Source organism: Hoplias malabaricus, chromosome 17, assembly GCF_029633855.1.
Source record: "Hoplias malabaricus isolate fHopMal1 chromosome 17, fHopMal1.hap1, whole genome shotgun sequence".
In the NCBI taxonomy this organism is placed as follows: Eukaryota; Metazoa; Chordata; class Actinopteri; order Characiformes; family Erythrinidae; genus Hoplias; species Hoplias malabaricus.
In genome coordinates, this window is record NC_089816.1 from 9,667,598 (window position 1) to 9,691,828 (window position 24,231).

A 24,231-nucleotide genomic window follows, 5' to 3' on the forward strand; every position below is an offset into this window, starting at 1 on the left:
ATATATATATATATATATATATATATATATATATATATATATATATATATATTAAATATTAAAAAAATTGTTTTGAGGATTTATGGCCTTTAGCCTCAAGAAGATCAGAGAAATCACTTATAAATCACTATTTGCTTAGTTGTGTATCACCATAATATGGTACTTGCTGATACACAGTGCTTGCAATTCTATTCACTTGTTTATTGGTTTAACTTGATGTACATTTTTGTTTTTTCAAGCTCAGGATACTTTTTTTCTTTAGCTTTGTTTGCTGCTGAATCCACACTTTGCATTTGTGTCCTTCAGTTACTAAAACACACACACATACTCTCAGTTTGTTTTTATGCATTATGACAGCATTATGTAGACTTCCTCTTACCTAATCTATAAGCACTACAAACATAACACTACGTGTATAATTTAGTGTAAAGTTAACGATTTTTTTGTGAGGACCACAGGCTGATCCCCACTAGGAAGAGAAGTCCCTGCAATGGGAGTGTGTTTACAGGTTTTGGTCCCCAAAAAATGTTATTCCTGGTACAAATAAATACACACGCACACATATATGCTAAACCTCACACTGGCACAAAAAACAACCTTGAGAAATATCTTCTGTACGGTAATCCTAATATTCACATGCGTCAGAAGCTGAACTTGATAATCCAGTGTTTTTGCATATTTCATATATTTGGGAGGCAAAGTGAAATTGAAATAAAAAAGAATGCAGTGTCTTTTTTTTCTGAAAAGTATCTCCATTTTCCCCTCTGTCTCATCTGTCATATAGTGTGGTGGAGCCTCTTATTTCATTTTGAATAATTTAGCAGGCTGCCTGCGCTTTTCATTTGCAGAAATTGTGAGAACAGAGCCCCTGTCCACTTGCTGGAAATTTCCAGGGAGACACACACACACACACACACACACATGAAAAAGACACTCTGTCACCTTTTTGTAAAAGTTAATGACTTTGTAAGCAGCGTGGATTTACATGTGAGATGACTTCTGACCAGTGGAGGCATTCTGATGCACACAGCCCCGAGATGACTGGCAGCAGAAGTAATCTGCAGAAAGAGCAACAACTACTGGCAAAATGTCAAGTGGAAACACAGGGATATCTGTGATATATGCTCAGTCAGGCCTTGTTTTATTTTGCCATTCGGAAGAGGATTTACAATGCTTCCCTCATACTCTTCCAATAGGAACGATGAGGAGGAATGTGCTGTGATTGAACAAAGCCGGATGTTTATAACCTTCCCCGGTCTGTTTGGCGTAAGGTCATGTGTAATGGCCACTGAGTGGCGTGTCGGTTGGAGATGAGCTGAACAGCATGTCAATGGGAGCAGCACGTCCATGGCCTGCCCAGAACACACCGCTACAAGGTCACCCATGACCCCGAGCTCCACTGCAGTAAGCTGTCAGCACTGCGGATAGGGCACACCTTCAGAAATGTGATGGACTTGCTCCATAGAACTTTATAAAATCACATTTTTGTGATGTTGTGTGATGAACAAGGGACATATATATGAGCTCACTCACTAATGCTGTTGTGGCTGCTTGCAATCACATCGGCACAGTAATGCAACTCTTAATTTTACAAGAAAAATACAAATGTTCATATAGGGACTCAACACGTATGAATATAATAGTTATTAATTTGAAATCATGCCATCTTCCAATTTGAGTGGTAAAATGTGTGTATATATATGTATACATTTATACTCCCTACCTGGCCAGTCTATTACAATAGCCCTTACAGCTATAGTGTCATATCAGCCATTTTAAAATCCTGACCTGCAACCTGGATCCAAGTATCAGATTTGAAGACCTCTGGTTTAGAGTACAGTTCCATTGCTCTACAGAAGAATGCTAGTGGGATTTATACTCCTCCAGCTGTCACCTGGCACTGAGCATGGCCTGTGTATGCTCGTGTGTGGCGTATTCCAATCTTTTGTCAGTGCTTTTCAGTGGTGAATGTACAAGCTGTGTGCGCAGCTGAAGACCTCTGTCAGTAATTGGTGCACCTTGGCAGTGTTCAGCTAATTTTGGTAGTCTAGTGCATAATCTAAAATGAGAAATTGGCCCCTCTGCAGTCTATTTACTCAGGTTAGATTTGATTTAACATGCTCAGTCCAGTGTGAGCAGCCCTTAAAAGAGAAACAGTCCAAGGGAGTCTAATTTTCTGATGACAAACCGCTCCGGGATAAGGTTAAAAAAGTGGCGTAGAGAATGGAGATGACCTTAATGCTATTAGATTATAAAATGGAAAAGTTGTGAATTTTTCATTTCAATATGACTTTGGTTGTAAGCCAATTATAAGTTTGACATTATAAAACCATGCAATGAAGCTTACACTGTCTGGCATTATAGGCCGTTAATTTGCAGGGGAAGTTCCAGTATCCTCTTGAGCTCAGATATAATATGAAACATGACAGTCCACTCAGGCATGATGGTACTTACTGCAGCAGTCTGGCATAAACTCCAGCTCAATATATGCACTGAGGAGCCTACACACAGGATCTTAAAAGACTGAGTTTTTTTTTCCTTCCTTCTCTCTTTCTCTTCCTTGCTTTTCTCCCTGTACGTAGAAGCCCAATCCTTGTGGACCCAAAGCGCTTGATTTCCCATAATGATAGTTGACATTACACTGCAGCTTTGAGCGTCACACGCCTCCTGTGCTGGGTGGACATATTTGCATTCACATGAGCCTTAGAGACGAGGCTAGCTCTTCATTAAAACCAGCTAAAAATCCACGTGCCCACGGCACACTAAACTTTCACCTGCTGGGACCTGTCAAAAGCACTTAGGATGCTCTGCCGTATACTTCACAGAGAATTATACATGGGGGGTTCTCCTGCTAGAACGCCAAGCGGACACTGTCAAATAAATACAACCCTGTTCAACATTTGTAGACACTAAGAGGACAATGGAATCTTTTGCTACTTTGTCCAAACCTTTGTAGACACTGGAGCGTCTAATGTTTGTCCTGAAATCAATTGTATTAAAGTGGACTTTGCTCATGCTGCAGTGGCTTCCACTCTTAATGTTGTGAGCTTGCTGTCAGGATTTGATTGCATTCAGCACACAAGCCTGGTTGTGGAGTTGGAGGATTAGTTCTGGATCACAAACTCCCCCTCCCAGTCATCCCAGAGGTACAGAATTGAGATTTGTCACTCAAGGAATGCGATTCTGCTGGTCCACGACCCAGCGCTGGAGGCCTTCATACCTTTCTAGCTGATGCTTGGCATTGAGTAAAGTGACCTTAGGCTCACATGTGGCAGCTCAAGCAAAGCTTCAGTGGCAGTTGTTTTCTAAGTAGATTATACAAGCTGTGTTTGTGTGCAACAGCAGAGTGCACCTTAACTAATAGGACTGGTTTTCTGGATATAAAGTGTATTTATTTGTGTATATATTTTTTCTTACTCTCTCTCTCTCTCTCTCTCTCTCTATATATATATATATATATATATATATATATATATATATATATATATATATATATATATATATATATATATATATAAAATCCAGTTATTTGTTTATACTTTTGTGCACACCGATATGCATTTGCTGACCCAGGAGTCATTAAAAAGCATGAACCTGAGTCCATACATTAGCAGGTGCTGGTGGACATTAAAAAAGTGCAAAAACCAGACAAAGCAAGATAGCGTCAGCACACAATAGTGCTGAAAAGGGTGTCTAACTCAACCCTGCATACCCAATTTTTTTTTTTTTTTTTACCCCACACAACAGGAGCTGTGTGTGTGTGTGTGCGTGTGTGTTTTGGAGCCCACCCAACCTGGCCTGACTTCATATTGGGCAGCACTACTATAGTTGGCTACATATAAGCTTCCTCCATTTGTCTGTGCATCCCTGAGAGCATGATAGAGGAAAGAAGAAGAAGAAGAAGATCAGGTTGCTAAGTAACCACTTACTGTGAACACACTTCCAGCCACTGTTGTAGCTGAACAAATGGACAAGGATGTAGATCTGTGCATTTCAGCAATAGTTATTATTTCAGTTCCCACATAAAAGCACTGTGACCACAGGATGGTAGATACTCCGCCACACAATGCTTGATGGTCATGGAAATAATAAAAAATATGCTTTGTAAGATGGTTTTGGCTACAGTAACCACAAAAAAAAAAATGGTCCCGATGAAGAAAGCCAGCCCTGAGCTGCAACACTTATAATAACATCAATTAGGCCTGCTGTGAATTACGTATTGCTCTCCATCTAGAAGCTTTCACCTCATGTGCACTTCATTCATTATGACTTAAGGGTTTCTTTCTAATCATTGCTGCAGCAAACGAACTGATGAGAGAGAGAGAGAGAGAGAGAGAGAGAGAGAGATGTTAGTCATCTTGCCCTTTATTTACATAGGACTATAAACACATTCATAAATACCCTTAAAATATTCAATATTTCTTCTCAAATCAACTGCATTCAAAAAAAATTGTCCTGCTTTCTGCTGTAAAATCACCTATTTATCTCCTATTAAGTATTCACACTAGATGTTGGAAAGTTGCTGTGAAGATCTGATTGCATAGAGTCACTTTCATTGGATAATTAGTTCTGGATCAAAAATGCCACTCCAACTCCTAATCCCACAGAACACAGTTTCTCTGCAGCGCCAGTGCTCCTCTGGACCAAGTGCCACTGCTCAACAACACCCTGTTTCATAAGTGAAAACATTCTGAACAACTGACTGGAACTGTGATTGTTATTGTGTGTTAGTAATTTAAGTCATTTGAAACCAGCATGTTGGGGCTCCTGAGTGGCCCCATGTTCTTAGCACTGGCCCTGTCATCTGAGGTCACTGGTAGTCCAAAAGAGTACCGTGGGCATGTAGCTTACATAACAGTTCTGGGCAGTTATCATTCTCCTCTAAGTGTGTTGAGTTCTCCAGTTCTGTTTGGTTAACAGAAGTCTGAAAAGAAGCAGTGGTTTGGGTCTCGTTCAGCCTCTCTGTTGAGGGGATAGTTTGTGATTGGGGAAGTACTTGTAAACAGTTTGAATTGGTGGCAACTGCATTGGGTAAAATAGTGGGATAACACTTTCAAAAGAAAACTTGCATAGCAATTGATAGCACTATTGACTTTCATTTTGTACAGCTTAAAAGTAAGGCTTTTTTAATTTACAAATACAGACAAACAATTTGGTGTATTGATTTGTTTATATTGTTCTATTTCTTGTGTAACTTCTATGTTATTGATCTCCTATCGCTTTACATTTTGTATGTTTTGCTGTATTGGGAATTTAAGATTACACTGATCATAATCTAGTTATTAGTTCAAGCTGTACATTTGTATACATAAATAAGCAGGTTGTCTTCCTGTCACATATTTAAAAGTCAATTTTAGTCATTCCTTGACTTGAAAGAGTGGCCCGAGCGGTGGTAATTGAATCTGGACAGATTTTTTCCTCCTTCATATAATACAGTGGATTGAGAGAGAGAAAATGATATGGAAATAAATCACATTTGGTACTTGATGGGAACAAAGAGGGAGCTGTTCTGCCTTGAGTCAATTACTCATTACTCTCAGCTATTGACCTTTTTTTGCTACAGGAAGTGCTGTGACCATCTCTGTGTGGACTGTAATTGACGAGATGTCTCTACTGATTAAAAAAAAGAAATCCAATGGCTGTCTCAGTGTTTGCAATGCTGTAGAGGTGAAAAGACCTTGGGTGACTTCCAGCTGGACAAACATGCCACTGGTTTATGCACACCTTGCACATGCAGATTGTGTAAATCATTTCTTTGATCAAAAGGTCAATTGTAAATGGGTTTTGAAGTCATCAGCAAATGACATTTCTGTAGAGAAATATATGAGTGGGATAGCTGTGTGAATGCTTTTTACTTACAAAAAAAGGCAAAATTTAGAGTCAATTCTTTAGCTATTTAACGTAATAAGTATTTATTTTCCAGAATCATGAAATAATGAGCTAATAATACTCATTCAACAGAGACTCCATCAATTTAATGAATAACATTTTTAATACATAACACTTTGACAGCTTAAAAGGAATAAAGCTTTTGTTTCAGGACAACTGTTTACTTGTTATGAGTTCTGAACGTTAATTTTCAGTCCTTCCAATGTCAGTTTAAAAAGTTTGCACTTTTAGCAAAGCAATGTGGAAGCCCAGATGGTTCGGTGTGATTGATTCTGGCTGGTAAAGCTTTTTTGATCAGTTGTACACGTACTGTTTATGAAACAATCATTTATCAATTTGATGTCATTTTTTCCCCTGCAAAATGACTTAGATTTAAGGAAAATATCTATACTTTCTTTCACTAAACCGCAGGAGCATTTCTGGACTACTGTTGTACTGGGGCACACACAATTTAGAGACTTGGCTGTACCCCTGGCATACACATGGGTACAATAAAATATAAGAGAATTGTGTAATTATTTGCCTTGTGCAGTTACTAATTTGACACAACAATGTCTAGAACTGAGCAGTTCATGAATGTTGGGTGCTGTTACATGAAAATAACATTATTTCCTTTCGGCAGGGAATATCAGAATGCTTTAGATGTACAATATTAACTTTATGCTATGCTTTAGATGTATGATATGTAATTAAATAGCTATGGGCTATCATTACCTTTTATTTATTTGTTTATTTATTGGACTTTGAAACTTTTGCTAATGTCCTTTACTCTGTGCAAAATCTAAAATAAACTGACTTTGACTGAAAGGTTTAGCTGGAGCATTATGGGAAACATAGTCGCTATAGTGAATTTGCATGGTTTTCACCACAGTGATTTTAGTGAGGAACCACAACATATTACTGGGACATGTGCCCTGATACATTAGGTCTATTTTTGCTGAGTATGTGAATTTAATTATTAATTTATTTATTTTTAATATCAGAAAGTTACAGTTAAACTAGACACCCCGCCAACCACATGGGACATGGTGGCAGCACCTTAGCAACAACCTGGGAATATATCACCAACCACAGCACAGATCATCCACCTGTAATACCATAGCAATCACCTACCAATACCTTAGCAGCATTATTTTCATTTAGCAACAACTTTGTACAGACAGGCTGCATCTTAGCAACCACCTGAAATACCACACCAAGCACCATATCAACCACCTGGGATAGAATAGAGGCCAACAGGAAAAATCTTAGCAATACCATATCACCTGGGAAATGACCTGATGCAAATAAATCACCACCTGGATCGCTTTAGCAACCACCTAGAAATGCCTTAGCAACACCATGTAGCATGTTGCAACACCTTGGTTCCCACCTGGGCTACCTTAGCTATGACCTGAAATACCATCTTAAAAGCAACCATCTCAAATAAGTTAGAAACCACCAAAATACTCTTTAATTCATCCTAGCAACAAATTTGGGATGATATAGCAAGCCCCTCAAAACACTTCGGCAACAACCTAAAATACCATAGCAACCAACTTACTTAAAAGAAGTTCACCCTAGAAACAGCCTAGCAACTGCCTAAAATGGCCTAGCAACACCTTGGAAGTACTAAACCATCAGGTGTGCAACAGTCAAAACCTGATCTCTGATGTTGCACACCACTGTACATACATAGAGCATACTAAAAGATACTATTTCATTGTAAAGAATAAATGGTGACTCAGCATTTTTGATTATAATTTTCAGTAAATATATGTTTCACTGATTATTGATAAGGAAAATTTAATGAATGTTGTTGTATGAATTTACTGTATTTGAATTTAATGATATGGTGTATCCAGATAATACGGATTTACTCTTGACATGTAATGCAATTACTGATCAGATGCAGGGCATTGAAATGTGAAATGTTCTGTCTGTGTTGTTTATATAAGTCTTGTGTCCTTGTGAATACATGTGGCTGTCGATGGTGTGGGGAATTCAGACTGGAGTGGAACAGCTCGTGGTGCTGCGTGACACAAATGCTTTCTACCACTTCAATATCCAGAACGAAATGTGTCCTGTAATCTAATAATACAGGTGATTTGCTTTGTATTACCGAACTGTTCTGGACAAGACGCGTCATCTGTCAAGGTAATGAAAACATGACGAGTCCCCACTGCATACATGCTCATCTGCCCTTCATTTGCCCCGGTACCTCTGGCTGAACCCTGCCATGGGTAAGAATGATAAACACACACATCAACTGCAAATGATTTAACATTCTGCTAGAGAAGCTCGTTCATGTCTAAAGCAGGGCCCAGGTGCAGTCACTGTGCTACCAATGGGGTATTGACAGCTGTGCAAAATCCACCTTCACCCTAGATGTGGCTCCAGGAGGTGGACTACTTGATCTTGTAATGAATGAATGAATGAATGTGGACATTGTCTTATGAAATGGGAGGTTGGATCATCAGTGATGTCATAGCCATCCATAGCCGTCCATGAGAAGGTTAGAGGAGTATTGCCACTCCCACTCCCACACACTCTCCCCATTCCTCTGCTGACCTGCACTCACACTGTGTTTTAATTTTCCAAGCCCAAGCGCACGTACGTCATCAGACAATGTCTTTTATTTTGAATAAAGGCACTTTGCACAGCAGTAGCCTTTGTGTTTCAGGAGTGTACTTTGTCTTAATTGGAATGATTTTGTCGACAGTGACTCTAGACACTCTCACATGTCTTATGTGTTGTATGTTATGCACAGTGGGGATAATTCTTTAATCATATGGCATGGATATGATATTTGTTTTTTTTAGTAAGAGGCGAACAGTTGCAATATCACTACAAACACTTCCAGCAACACTGACCTTCAGCAGAAGATCCTGTATATGTGTCTATTAGTAGACCAGTGTCAGCCCTATGCCACTATATGTGTTTATAGTGAGTAACAGAGCAGTGAAATCAAGTTCATGTTCCTAGCCCAGGCATGATTTGCCCTCACACTGATGTGTACTGTGTCCAAGTCCAAGCAAACCATGCCTGGGTACACCTCCTCAACAGAGCAGTCTCACTAGTCAAACCATCTGTATTTAGGGGTCAAATGGACCTGGGCATGGTATGGATTGCCTAGTGTGGGTACACCTTTCGAAATGATTAGGGTGAGTAAGATGGTCCTGCTTCTCCCCTGTTACCTATTATATTATAACGGTAATTTACAAATATGGACACTTTCTCAAAAGTGGTATTTCAAAATAACATGTGGTGTGTCAGATTTCTGTTCTGTGTCTTTAAGTACAAGACCAGAGTTCATTTATGTGCATTCAAGAGAGCCATAGGGAGGGGGTGCTGTAGGAGCTCATTGAGAGCTGATGTCACAGTCTGAAAATGGGTGGGAAAAAAAGGCCAAGTAGCCCACTACAGTTGAGAGTTTAGCACTAAGTTTGGGTTAAAAGAGACAGGAAAGAAGCTGAAAACACTCAATACTCAAAACAAAACATTCAGAAGACACTTCACTTGACTATAAGCTCACAAGTATGATGCTTTATCTCTAAATATGTATTTTGAGCCTCAGTTCCCTGGAAAATCATCTGCTGTGTTGTGCTAAACCCCAAGTGCCTGGCTAGTTATGCTTCTAAACAGTGTAGAACCATCTCATTCGGCTTATTTTCAAACTTTTCTGATTCTCCAGCCCCAGTCGCTGAAATGAACGCTCTCAGAAACTTTTTTTTGTCGTGTGCCGAGTTGTGCTAAGCTGAACTGCACAGTGCAAAAACCCTTTACTGAACTTTGTGCTCACAGATGTGAGGCCCAAACAGCCTGACAATGCACACCCCACACTTACCCCACGTTAATACCAAATACCATGTTGATATTTAGAGATGGTGTGATGGTATAAAAAATTTGGATATCGCCCATTTGTAACTTATTATATAGCATGACAGCAGCAAAGCAGTTAGTGTTCTTCTCCAAGCATGTTGAGCCCTAGTGGCATTGTGTTAGCACCAGTTTATAAAGTAGTGGTGGATGGCTTCGCGTATCTTGGAGAAAGTCCCTTCACCATCCGAGATTGTAAGCAGGATATGACTGGTGTTAAACCAAGCAAGTGTGTGAGAAACACAATGGGTGGAATGGAAAAGGAAGTAAAATAATGCACAACGTATTTTCTGCCACATTTCCATCGTTCTGCTTCCTCTGCTCCTCAGACTGACCCCAGTCCAGGTGAGATGGCAGCTCAGCTTTGATATCAGAGCGTCGTCCGAAGCTACTTAGAGCAGCAGAGCTGAACATTTAACAGCCTGTCACACTGCAGTCATGGCTGGCTAAAGGGGAGAAACAGCTGGATGTCACTGATGTCCTGGATGAGAACAAACTGTTCTTTTTGGACAGAGTTTATGCTGTGTGCTGTTTTGCCAAGTAAATAATGACTATACACTGCCCATCAAAGCTTGTTTTCTCTCTCTCTCTCTCTCTCTCTCTCTCTCTCTCTCTCTATCTCTCTCTCTCTCTCTATTTATTTATTTATTGCAACAATAAAGAAACTAACCTTTTTAAACCTATTATTATTATTATATTTTATTTTTATAAAGAACAAACTTTCACATCTTTATGGTAATATTTGTGACAGATACACTTTTACACTTTTAGAAAATACTCCTGTTTTGATATTAGTTCTCATTAGCACTCAAAGCACCCAGATGTTTCAGCTACTTTTGGGGATTTCATGACTGCTTGGATTATTTTTTCACCTTGTTTTGCTGTGTATACTTACGTTTTGGTTTCAGTAACAGTTAAAAAAAATCCTGGCTTGGAATTACACATTTATTATTGTCAGATTGCACTGGAAAAAGGCTGAGTATGCTTTCAGAGCATATACATATCTTGATTGTATTAGTCAAATACATCACCAAATAACAGCAGGAGTCCATGCTTCATCACTCCAGAGAACACAGTTCCACTTCTCTTGTGAGCCCTATACCCCTCTAGCTGACACTCGGCATTGGGAATGGTGACCTTGGACATGTAATGCATGAACAGCCGTGTTGTGGACAAAAGATTTTAAGCCTTAGTTTGAGCAGTTGTATGAACAGGGTTTTTTTGTGTCACTCAGTTGGACTTCTGAGAATGGGAGACTGTCCAGCCTCCAAAAGCATGATGCCAACAGCAGGCATTAGAGATGCTCAGCTGAAAAAAAAAAAAAAAAGAAAAAAAAGCTGCTCATGTTTGGAGTGCACAATTTCAAACAAGCCACTGAATCAGCTGGTGGATGGATTTGAAAAGGGGTCTAGGGGCAAGCTCAGATTCTATTGTGAACACTTCAGTCGACACATAGAGCCGTCTGAGGCTGAAAACAACACAGTCAACTAAATGCACAGCTGAATACATCTAAGAGATTGGGGTTAACTAAAAGAGAATGGTTTGAATGCAAGAGATGAGGCACAAGTACAATAATATAGCTGTTTTTTCTTTCAATTTAGGTTCATGTAGTCTTTACCTAGCCACATTATTATGCTTATAAAAACTACCAGAATGGAAGCTGGGGCTGGGACTCAAAATAGAAATAAGTAGCTGTGGTCTTAAAAGGCTAGGAAACTACAGTTTAATTGGCTAATCAAATAGGGCCCCAGTAAAAGCTGGACAGGGGGATTACAGTCAGAACCCAGTCACCCTGAGTGACAGCCAAGATTTCTAGTGTGTGAAGAGGAGTAATTGGAAAAGGGCTGTGGAGTTGAGGGACGGATTTTTCATCATCTGACCAAATGGCACTAAGAATCTCTCCAGCATGTCCTCCCTCATAAGAGTAACATCACTTTCTTCACAAAGAGAGAGAAAAGTCCCAGTTAATTTTTGCAACTCATAATATCAACAACCTTAACAGGTTAACAATAGAAAGGCCAAGATGGTCCTTTTGACCACTGTGAATCTTTGAGGTGTGATAATTATGGTACAATTAAACCCCAGTTTCTAAATTTCCCTGGCTTAATTAATGCCTTTTTCACTCTGACATTGCTATGATTTCAATATTACAAAAGATAAGACTTAGTATTTGTACCTGGGTCATTTGGACTTTATAAATTAGGCTGTGTTTTGGCTCAGACCTTATTTTAATACAGCTTATAAAACCATCAGCTTAGCTTCGACACTAATTGTACTTTTAGTTAAGTTTAGTGACCATAGAGGTGCATTTTTTTTTACTTCTGTGATTCCAGACTGCAGTCCATCTGTTTATCTGCATACTTTGTTATACCCTTATCATCTTGTTCTTCAGTGGTCAATATCCCCAGAGGTCCACCACAGAGCAGGTATTATTTGTGTAATGGATCACTGTTAGCACTTCAGGTACAGTAACATGGTGGTGATGTCAGTGTGTGTCGCTGAAGGTTTGAAATGCTCTATTGGTGCTGCTGCAGAATAAAAAATATAGGTAAGTTCAAGTTCAAAGTGCATATGAAATGTTTATCTATTATCCTTTATGTTCAAGTGTGAAAGTTGGTATGAACACTTTGAGCTTTCTGAACAAAATAAAATACAGCGGGACCTGTAGATTTGATGGTGCCTTGTAACTGTCACTACTTATGGATTCAGTTTACATTTATTGTCCAGATATTAGATATGGCACATTGCAAAAATACATACAATTATTTGTTGTGAAATAAGCATATCAAATTCACTTGGTCAGAATGACCTCTTTGGTCTTTTGAGTAGGTATGATGCGTTAGCATTTCTTGTATTAAAAGGGAAAGAAGTAGTAAAGTGGAGCATCTATAAATATATCATTGCTTTATGTTGGCACCTGTAAAATCACATTTCACTTGAGAAACACATGCCTTTTCTACAGAGGAGGATTTTCAAATAATTCACATAATTACATTTACACCGAAGCTGCTGATCTCAAACATAACATGTATTCAGTCTTTTTTAGTTAGATCTCATGGGAATATTTTTTACAATCCTAACCATCCCAAAACCCTGCAATGTTGAGTTATGGAGTCTGGAGCAGCAAGGTTTCTTTCTGTTCATTTTCCTTTCTCATGAAAAACTTTTTTTAATGTCTACACATTCTTTCACACCCATTATGTTGGATTGTACTATTATTAGCATTTTTAGCATTTCATGACCAGGACCTGAGCAATTGAAGGATTGCTGCCTTGAGGACACTGTAAAGAACTTTTCAAGAGATGTAAGTTCTCCATTGTCCAATACCCTGAATAAATAATGCTTAAAAAAAGTGAAAATGGCCACGGGGGAAAATAGCCAAGCTTTTATTTATTCATTGTTCCACTCCGTCAATGTCTATCTTGATGCTCCTTTTTACACTTCGTCCTGTCTTACCAAAAAAGGACATGACAGAAAAGAAATGTGTTGAGAATATAAGATGATTTGGAATGATGTTCTGTTCTGAGCTGATTTCTTTAAAGATGAAGTGCAGAAACCATTTTAAGGGAGTAGTGGAATGCTGGAATACTGTAACAAATGATAGGACTTTAAATCAATCAGTCATTGTCTACAGTGATTCTTATTAAACAGCCTGTAGATTGACTCGTGACCTCTATCAGATTCTCTACTAAACCCCTTTTAAATAACCTCCCCCATGTAAGGGACGGACACTATGAAGCATAAACTAGTTCATTCAAGGGAAAAATGAAAAAGCAAAAATAATTGATATATAATGTATATAAATAAATATATAAAGTAATAAATAATCACTTTTATATACAGCATTTGCTACATGTCAAATAAGTCTTATTGCTTGTTGTTAGTAGTGATGTTTAATGAAACAGCATTTATAACCAATACATTAATGCATAAACCATCTTTGTATTGACTGTGATTGTAAACCGTGTTACACATGTCAAATATAAGGTCACTCTTCCATACTGTCAAGTCTAATTTTGATCTAAATGTATGCTAGTTGTGTCTATATGCTTTAGTAAACACTAACCCGAGACGACACTATTTATTCCTATACACCGGTTGCCATACTAATGTTCAAAAGTCACTTAAGTGTAAAAAGCTAATGAAGCATCACCATTAATCTTTTCTTCTATCAAAAGTCCTGGCATGCGTCTCTGGGGATGTTTTTGGAACCTCTTGACATGCTGTTTCCTGTTCATTAACTGAGCAGCTGTTCATTCTAATGAGCCTAAAGGCAATTTCTCATCATGATGACTTACAGCTCTATCTTCCACACAACCTGCAACATTATCTACTAGCCCACATCCCACATGATGATGGGGTAGTAAGCCTGCATCCTTCCTTTCTCTCAGACTGGTAAATTCAATGCAAAATATTAGGATAAAATATATTTAATGATATATTCAGGGATATTTCTCCACATTTTCAGATGTTTTAGAAGTTGGTTAGATATCCTAAAGAAGTTCTAAAGACATTAAATCATAGAGGTTTGGTCTCTGAGACAGCCAGTCTAAAGGTCTGAGAACAACACATGCTTCTTTGTTTGATTTGCAAACTTTCTTTTTCTTTTTTTGCCTTTTGCTTGTTTGCAGTCACACACGCTGTTAGACCCATACTGTCGATTTGTTGTCATATTCTCACACTCGAAGGGTGGATGGACACACACACACACACCAGTGTATATTTGTATACTACTCTTCAGATTAATCTCTTAAAGAGGATATTTTTAAGTGCTGATTATCTGATGGGGACAGTTTGTGTTAGGGTTATGATCTTCCATGCACATCCCATCTCACTGTATTCTTGAATAATTATTTAAACAGTATTATTTTTTCTCATATCCACTCTCCTCCAAAATGTTGTGGATAACGAATAATTTGAAAGAAATATTCTTCTTTTTTTCAAACAAAATCTATACTTTGACAACTTTACCATCGTCTGACCTGTACATCTACATCCAGTGAGCTTGATTTGCAAACCATATAAAAATTCTGATTACTTCCTCATTTCATGACCACAGCACAAATGATAGAATCATTTCACGACCCCTGCTTTTCCTCCCTGGCTGTAAATCCTGCTGGATTGTGGATGCGCCCGTATGGAGAATGCCGGAAAGCAAGGCGGGGAATTGCTCCCAGATGTATCACATTAAAATATGATAAACAACCATGCATTTCCAGATTACGCTAAATAATTCACTGCCCTTCAGAGAAGAAGATGTGTCGCTGAGCAGATTATTTACTGCAGTGAAATTAATCTTTTGAAACTCATGACAGAAAGCACCAAGGTTAATCTACAGGGGGGGGGAGAAAGGATGTTTCAGTGATTGGCTTTTCATCTTAGTGTTATTTATCACTTGATCTAAACTCCTGAGTTTCAACAAGTACTAAATTAATCAATGGAAATTTGTTCAATAGTTGATCAATCACTGGTGTTGTTTTGTGGAGTTGTTTGTTCAATACTTTAGTGTGACCTTGAAAATAAGAGTTAATCTACATTTACCTTATGTCAAAGTTCTTTAAACTTTGGGAGTTTATAAAAATGTTGTTTTCATTATTTGGAATACTGTAATTTTAAATGTGTATATATAAAAAGTATATATATTCATTATGAATGGAGCAGTGAATTTGGTCAAGAATGATTTGCTGTAAATGACTTTCTATATAATAATAATTATATTTCAAGCTTATTTATATTACATTTTTTTATATTTGTGTAGACTTGATTGTTGCATGACTGTCATAGTATTCTTCATAAAGACAGAAGCTATCAGCCATTTTCTCTTGTTATGAAAGAATTGTTATGCTCTAATCTAGTGGCCTGGATGTGTAAGATTCTCTACAGTTAACCTATTTTAAACATGGAGTACCCTCTCTGTGAAGCCTAAATTGTTTTTTTTTCAGGGACTACCTAGCAGTTTGATTTTGATGTCTCTTGAAAAGCACTTGTAAAGACATTCATGAATGTTTGTTACTTATTAAGTGGTACAGATGACAAAAGACAATGTGCATGAACACAATATCAAATAGTGAATGAGACTATTAGCTGCAATATAAGATATGCCACCAACCTTTTGTAAAAACAAAGCCATCATTTAGTGGCATAGAGGACATTGTACTTCATGCTCTTCTGGAGCAGAGTAGTGCATCTATGTGCATTTTAAGTAAAACAATTCCTGAGTCTGAGTGCCTTAAGCAAATGTGTTTTAACTTCAGGAAACAAGCTCTTCTATTCCATGGTTCAGATCAGAAGATTAGGCCGCCAGTGCCTGAGGATTAAAGAGTGTGCAGCCTCAGCAGCTTCCTGTGCCCATTCAGACCTGAAGAACACTCCCTTACCTTCACTGTGACGGGCCGTAAGAACCAGAGGAGGGGCTTCTACTGGGGCTGTGTAAGCAATCCCAGCAGCTGGCTGATTACAGATTGTAGATAATAAAAACACAGACAGTAGAATGCATAATGCCTGATGTTGGCCATTCACATTCACCCCATGTCACATCACATCACATCACCTCGTAATATGGCCCCTTTTTACATCAGGGACATCTTATTTACAATATTTCCTGGATTTATAGACCCTGCAGCAAAAGTTTTCGAAGACATAACAAGAATTTCAGTGATGTACAGTAGTATTCTTGCAAGAAAGTATGTTTAAAAGCAAGTATTTCATTAACTCATGTCAGGTTATCATTAGGGCACTTCTACCTTTACTTTGAGTACTGTTTTGAAAAAATTATGTTTTAATATCACTCAAGTATATATATATATATATATATATATATATATATATATATATATATATATATATATATATATATATATATATGTATATATATATATATATATATATATATATATATATATATATATATATATATATATATATATATATGATTTTTACATGTTCAACCTAAAAGGTTGTTTGAAATTATTTCAATGTTTATATTGTTAAATTTGTCATCAATCTTAATCACAATGTAACATGATGTAGGTTCTCTGTCAATATATATATATATATATATATATATATATATATATATATATATATATTAATCACTTTTGGTAGAACATGTTATGCCACAGTGCACTGAACTTAAGGACATGCTTGTGTACATTTCTTTTGAAGAAGTAACCTTTGAAATATTCTATAAGAGGTTATTTTTGACACCTCTTTACACAATGCCATAAAACAAACACTTTTCAGTGGTACAAGAATTAAAGTGGATAGTTCCCTGTTGCAGCATGGTCAGAGCAGGAATTTCATACATTTTTGACATTTTTGACCAAGATCCTGCAATGAGTACAAAATATTGCTCAGCCATTTTGGTAGTACATGTGAATTTCTGATGCCTACATAGCTTGAAAAATGAGACTTAACCCTAAAATGAGATTTTACACTAAGCCTATCCTAACAATACGCTGCAATGCAATGCCCACAACAGTTTACAGCACTGTTTCTGTAATTATGTGTGGATGTTGTTAAATAGTGCCATGAGTGGGCAGGACTTCACTTAGAGATCATTAAAAAGGGAAAAAAAAAACAAAAAAAACACACACACACACACACATATATATATATATATATATATATATATATATATATAGGAATGGCTCCATTTTATTGTATATATATTATGTTTAGAATTTCTTGCTTAGAGAATTAATATTCTAAATAATAAGTGTAAGTTTATAGAATATTCATAAATTTTAAAGTCCCCCAGCATAATGTGAGGGTCTTCAGAAGGAGTCTTAAATTACATTTTAATTACATTTATTTAGAGGTTGGGATAACATAATGTGGAACACCACAGCCTTCCACACAGCAATACCAGGTTTGATTACTAATTCCCAGTTCATGCAGGAACACCATCCTTGGGCAAGTATCATAATGCTAAATTAGCCTGAATAACTGCAAAATGATTAAGAAAGGGTTAAATTGCTCTGAATACAAGCTTGAACCATAAATGTAAATATAGAGCTTCTTTAAAATGGTTCTTCATACTCCAATTTCTTTTTAGAACATGGTTCTTAAGGGAACCAAAGGTGGAAATAAGGAATCTTTTTTAAGAGTGTTGATTAGTCATAACTATAAATATGGGAATGTATTGAAGGTTTTCTGCACCTCTCTTCAGACCCATAGCAATGTGTGACACTGACACAGTTACTGTTACATCACTTAGTGTTGGAGAGAGTTGCTGTAGTTTTATCTATGAGCCAAATGTTTTTCTGGCCAATGGGAACAGAAACCATTTCAGTCCCCATGACTTTCACAGACATGCTGCAGGCCTTAGCACATAGTTCAACACTATTGCTGGGTCCCCCATGAACATTCATTCATTCATTCATTATCTGTAAGTGCTTATCCAGTTCAGGGTCGTGGTGGGTCGCAAGGTGGGAATACACCCTGGAGGGGGCGCCAGTCCTTCACAGGGCAACACACACACTCACACATACAGACACTTTTGAGTAGCCAGTCCACCTACCAACTTGTGATTTTGGACTGTGGGAGGAAACCCACACCGACACCCCCCCCCACCCCCCAAAAAAAACCACACACACACACACCCCCATGGACATGCTTACCATATATTAAAAGGATAAAACCATCCTGACTGTTCTGTACTACCCTTGTAAGTGCTGATTCTGCATCCCAAAACAACTGCTTTTTCTCAGTTGCCGCTACTTAATTTGAAATTAAATAAAGAACAACAAAAATAATAAAACTGTATAACCAGTTGGCTTGCAGCTTTTTTATTTTAGTTTCTCTGCAGCCGCTCATTTCATGGTTTCGGGGGTCGGTGCTAAACTGTTTCCATCAGAGGAAATATTGAAATGGAGTATGAATTAATATTGTCTCATTAAAACCCGTGTAAATACTTTGTTTGTGCAATGGGTGACTTGTTTGTGCTTTGTATGTTTCATTTGATAAATTAATTAACTTAATCAGTCATTCGGAGATTTAACTTCCAGTGTGTACTTCACTTAATCAAAACCTTTTATGCCACTGCTCCAATTTATTTTTCAGCCGGGCTTTATTGGTGATGACTAAATTGGGAGAAACTAAGAGAAATGCAGAGTATAACTCTACATAGATACTTCTATATGGCACTTTGCAAAGTGTTGAGCTGCCTGATGAAGCAGACGGTGTTGCCATCCTAATATAAGGGGTGGATCTTTCCCCCCCGGAAATTCAGCCTTTTAATTATGAGTACAGAGAATTTTACATAGGCCAGCCTTTGACCTCATGCTATCATTGCATCATTAACCACAGCAATTAAGTGGGTTTACTTCTCTTCACATCTTTCTCCATCACTCATTCTATCCTCTACATAATGGACATTGTCCCATATGTAGTGTGTGTGTGTGTGTGTGTGTTTGTGTGTGTGTGATAAGTATTTGTTCACCACTTCGTGAGTAAAAAGCGCTGCAAAAACATGTGCATTTGTTCTGTTCTTGGGGATAATATATTATAAGAAATTGGAAGGAATATTGAAATATTAATTCAATAATAAATATTAAATTAATTAATGGAAGTAATGTTGCATATAATTGTCACAGTTGAGGGAGGATGAGGAGGTGGACATACACGCAAGGAATATTTATTTAAAAATAACAAGGCAAACACAACAAATAGAAAACAAACACGAGCAGAGAGGCAAGAAACCAAACTAGAACTCAGTGGAACATAACACAACTGTGAACTGGTGGAAAAACATCCACATACAAGAACCAACCAGGAAACACAGCAAACACAGGGGTATATATACAATGCACTGACAAGGAACACCCGGGACTAATAACGAGAGGGTAGGACTACAAAGGAGACACTGAGGAGAGGGCGGAGCTGAGGCAGCACTAGGGCGGAGACAGGAACAACAACAACAAAGGAACATGTGCTACATGAACACATGGTGGGGACAACAGACACAGGACAGGGCGTGACAGTAATATTGTAACTAAGGGTGAAGTTTGTTTAGAATGTTTTAAAGATGGTGATTCTGATGTTTGGAATCATAAATGTAGCATGATATTATTATTATTATTATTTAAATTTTTAATAATGCTATCCTGCAGTTACAACTGCAAGAGCTGAAGAATGATTGAATTTTGAATTACAATTATATGTTTCACAAAACCATTTTATTCATATTCATCTGTACACCTAATATACTTTGCAAGTACTCAATATGGTGTTTGGAAATTGGACTTGTGCACTAGTGTTAGTGCAGTTAGTTGTTCTCAGTCCTGGTCGTGGTGGGCTATTGCCTGTATGTTGTAAATTTCTCTTCACTCCCTCACACCCACTTCAACTTCAGAAGGGGTTGTTAATTAGCTCATTAGTTGTATTGGGAGCAGAGGAATCTCTAAAATGTGAAGGGCAGTGGCCCAGCAGGACCAGGATTGAGAAGCACTGTGTGAGTAACAAACGGCTAACAAGTGTGTGTGTGTGCGCGCGTGTGTGTGTGTGTAACTGACAGTGAGTAAATAAGTTTGAATGAATAAAGTGATACTTGTTGTGACCTAATTTGAATAAGGTTATTGTCATTCCTCTTTTGTGACTTGTCGTTTGGCTGCATCCCTGTAAATAGCAGTGGTTCTAAGCCATCATACTGTGATTACTGGTTCTTGTTTGGACATTTCAAGTCATTTATTTGAGTGACTGGTACTTCGAAAACAGTGTTAGGGCATGGAGTACATAATTATCTGGTCGTGCGGCACTTGTTAGCGAAATATTCCTCATTGACGTATGCTAATGAGCACCAAGGCCTAAGCACTCGCATGCATTAAATACATTCCGTGCACGCTCATTATCCTCAAAGGCCGACTAGACTGGATATGAGGCTAGACGTTGGCTCCAGACGTGACAAATGACAGGGTGAGGGTGCGGCATGTTTTTTTTTTTTTTTCCCTCGTGTCTGAATGGGGAGCTGCCACTAAGGGAAGAATAAGAAGAAGAAGAAGAAGAAGAAGAAGAAGAGGCTCTGGCAAAAGTGTGCTCTTCAAGATTATTCCCTAAAAGAGTTCCCTGGCACCAGCCTCCTCAGTCATTCAAGTTCAGCAAGGGAACGCTGCCATAAATAGATCAATATTCTGTGTGTGCCAGACCAAAAGTTTGCCACTTTCCCCCGTGGCCCCTGCCAGGATAAGAAGAAGAAGGCGCCACCAGCCATACAATCTTCAAGTACAAATACTGCTAAGCCGTTAAGCTGGTGATTGGTGTGGGAACACAGTATGTAAGCGAATGACTTTGAGCGTGAGGGAAGGGGCCTGCTGATTTCTCAATTATACTTCCTCCTCCAGCCTCGCTGAAACAAAGCGCTCCAACACGCCGCTGACAGTCAACAGGAGCTGAGAAGTCCTTGCTCAAAGGCGCTGGAGTTCAACAAACACCACTAATTGTGCTGCAGCAGTGGACTGGCACTTTCACGGCACATATAGACCAAAGGAATTGTAAAACTGAAGCACTTTTTCTCTTTGTGTCAGTAGGGCATTAGTCTCCTCAAGGAAATGAGGACTGAGGTTTGCAGTGAGGTTTTGCTTTGCATTTCTGATTTTCCAAAGGTAGCAAACCTGTCTTAAACTAGTGAGGTTTTATCCAAAATAGGTTCACACATTGAACACAGGAATTGTATAACTGTAAGTTAAAATTTCTATTGAGTCTGTAAGACACTAAACAAATATCTCTTAAAGGAAAGTGAGGGTGAATCTAGTTACGCCCCTTAGCCCTAACCTTCCGATTTGCCTAGGTGTAGGGTGGGGGGGTCTTCTTATTGGGAAACAGGGCTAGTCAGGGTAGGCCTTTATACCCCTTTAAGCAGAGATTATTAAGGGGCACATTTCAAACAATGTGCAATTTCAAACTGGCAATATGGCTGCACAAGCGACCAGAGAAATGCAATTACATTGCAGTGGCCGATTCTTCTGCAACATTTAAGGTGGAACTGGATGTTTTGAACAAAAAGCAGCTGAATTGGGTGATAATATATGCTTGATGAACATTTTTGAAAGTGTATGATGTCCTAAATTTAAGTCCAGCAGTGCTCCTCTGATATCGCTGCAGATATCAGAGGTTCTCCCATTTCATTAGGGAACATTTTGACCTCTACAGCTTTAAACTCAGTTCCCAGGGGCAAGATAACACTCCAAATCAAAGGGTATGAGTCAAATTAAGACAAACCCTAACAGTGTACATATACTCTGGTCTATCTGTAATACCATTTGAGTGATGTTTTGAGTCAAATACATATATTACATAACAAAATTAACCATATATAACATTCCTTGTAAAGAACATGATTCTTTTCAGCACCGACTGCAGGTCTATAGTGAGAGCTCCTATTGCAGTTGTCTCATTTACAAATTCTTCTCCATACCCAACCTGCTTCCTAAGAGATTGTGTCTGCAGCGTATTTCAAAAACTGGCCACTTGGCTGAACAGCATCAACTGGCATTATGCTGTTTATTCATCACAGATCAGTCAAATTGCCTTTGGTTTCTGCCCCACAACATGGAGTCAGAATCAAAGGAACACTTTTGTGAAGTTCCAAGCAAGAAGGCTTGATGGAAATAACCTGAAACACTGCAATTGCTCGGAACGCAGGTGTAATCAGCAAGAACACTTTTGACAGGATAGTGGTATGGACGTGGATAGAAATGCATTTGGCATTTTGCGGGTAATAGCCAATAGAGGCCTTGTCTGCTGAATCCCCATGTGATGCTGACCTAAATATGACTTGTATACACAATCAGAGGCAATCATTTCGCTTTGAGCAGCACCACTTAGTCCTGAAAGGTGTGGATTTCCATGGCTAAGAGTACATCTGTGTATTTTCGTGAGAGGCGACACTTTATATGGCTAAAAAAAAATGCAGACGATTGTTTAAATGGGGAAAACTGAGACGTTTGTTTGCACCACACTCCATAACTCTAGGGTGGTGAGTGGGGGGTGATGAAAGTTATAACACTTTTTACTATCAATCAGTGTTGTGTGTCATCCATCAAGCAATTTACGACCCTTGTCCCTGAAGTACAGAGGAAGTAACAGGAGCTTGGGCAGGCGGTAATGGGGCGGAGGTCTTTCAGAAGTGAGAGAGAGCGAGGTTGAACCTTTCTCTGTATCTCTCCAGCATATGGTAGAAATGTAATACCTTCACAATATTGGCAAGCTGGATTAATAATTCATGGTGTGGGGTAAGAGATCTAAGAACTATTTTCTGGCATTTCTTGCTAAGACAGCATGTTTTGGGAGGAGTCATTTATCATAAAACACTCTGTCTCTGTTCTTCTTCTTGGTTTTTTTTTTTTTCTGGTCCGTGCCTGGCAGTGCCCCTGCCATGCTAGCTGGCATGGACATTGGTTTAGTGTTGTACTTAGTAGGAGGCAGGGAATGGTGCTGCGTGCCGCTTGTGTTTTTTAACGACACAACAGCCTCATGGGGTGTGTGTGTGTGCATTGGCAGCTTTCCTAGCCCCGAGAACTATGTTGATCTGGCAATAGTTGGAAGCGAACCCAGGCTTTGATTTTAAATGTGTGTATTTATTCATTTACGCAGCACTCTGTAATTCACCACTGATCCACTCTCCAGATCCTCTGCTTCTCCTCCTTAGCTCACATCTTCTGCTCCTTTTGATGCCTTTCTGGCACAAAACCTTCCTTTTTTTGATGTCGGATACAAACTCCCCAGTGTGAGTTAATAATAAAACTCATTGTGGAGAATTTTCCCCTGTTTGAATGCATAAAGAAGGCATCAGTAGCTATTCATCTACTTACAGTAGGTAAACACTGTCTCCTTTATTCTCTCTTGAAATATTCTTCATATTCTCTCCATTCCTTTACCACCCCCTCTCCGTTCCCGCACCTAAGGCACAGGCTCACACTTGAAATCTCTGTCTTTGACGTGTGCAATATGCCTTCACACAAACTGCAAAGAAAAGAAGGAGTATTCTATGAATATAGATTGAGAGTCTCCATGAATAGCACCTTAATAATGAAACAAGGCTCTTAAGGTAGCCACAGCCAGCTGTAATCCCCTTATAAACATTTAACTGTATGTCTGGTTATTGAGTTGAACTTTTAATGCAGTACTGAGGAATTATGTATTACGCCATACTCTGCACCAATGGATTCCAGAGAAGAACAAGGCTTTTAAAGAAGGGAGGAACCCAAAAGCTATAAATAAAGTCCATTTCCAAAATGGGGCAGTCTTGACAGTTTCTTTCAGATTTGATTTAAGTTCAGAATGCAAGGCACTGCCATTTCCAACTTCCATCTATCTTCAAATGTTTGTATTATATATATATGCTCATGCGTCTACGGTTCAGTTTAGTTTAGTTTATCTCTTCCATGTTTGGAAATCAAACACAGTCTAAACTTATGTTTGGAACATGTAGAAGCATATGATGTTCTGTTTCAGACTTTATTTCCTGTTTTTGTGTTTACAACTTTT